General features: G+C 33.3%; 1 protein-coding gene across 1 annotated transcript in view; it reads right to left on the minus strand.

Annotated features, from left to right (window-relative positions):
• EFCAB1 (EF-hand calcium binding domain 1) overlaps window positions 1-802 on the minus strand; it is a 6,759-nt gene that overhangs the window by 2,467 nt on the left and 3,490 nt on the right. The window lies entirely within an intron of this gene.

An 802-nucleotide genomic window follows, 5' to 3' on the forward strand; every position in this document is an offset into this window, starting at 1 on the left:
AATTTTGCATTAATGAGTTGATAGACAAACAACATAAAAGATATCAAATATGTAGTTGTCATTAGAAGACTGTCCTGTTTGGAGATCATGACCCTTTATTTAATAGAAGATGGCCAATGCTACATTATACGCTACAATGAAAGATGTAGCATTTCCTTGAAACATTAGTTGATGTTAAATAGAAGTAAGTTCAGTCACGTTTAGGAAAAAAGAAGATAATATTAGCCACGTTATCTGAATGATTGTGGTGTCAGATCCTAAACTCTGTGAGGCTAGTGGTCTGATTCAAAATAACAATGGTAACATTTAAAAATAGTAACTTTTCTTTTTTTTTCTTTTTAAGCATTTTGATCATAGGCATTCATGAAATTTACAATTAAACTTTTTCCCAGGAAACAGATACCAGGCTCCTGAAAACTAGGTAACAATTTTCATTTCACTTTAGCCTTAGTGAATTTATAAGCCAGATTTTGGAAATCAGAATCACCTATTTTTCAGTAAAAAGCCTTTTAAGCGTGTTCTAGCACCCAATGTGGTTCCTCTTAAAGATCATGTGAAAACTAACTTTGGAGGAAGGAAATTTTCATTAAAATAATACATACACTCACAGATACTTGCCTGTACACATAATTGTACTACGGGTGGTATTTATAAACATCGAGTTGTTTGTGTTCCAATCCCTATTTGAAGTATGTAGGTGGAAGGGTTACGGCCTAGCCCTGAAAACATCAAAGTGAGTCTACACATGAAGTATGGACAGAAGGTGGGGAAAATTTTAGTTCAAAACAAGGTAAAATTACAG

Source organism: Galeopterus variegatus, unplaced genomic scaffold (assembly GCF_000696425.1).
Source record: "Galeopterus variegatus unplaced genomic scaffold, G_variegatus-3.0.2 Scaffold964, whole genome shotgun sequence".
Classification (NCBI taxonomy): Eukaryota; Metazoa; Chordata; class Mammalia; order Dermoptera; family Cynocephalidae; genus Galeopterus; species Galeopterus variegatus.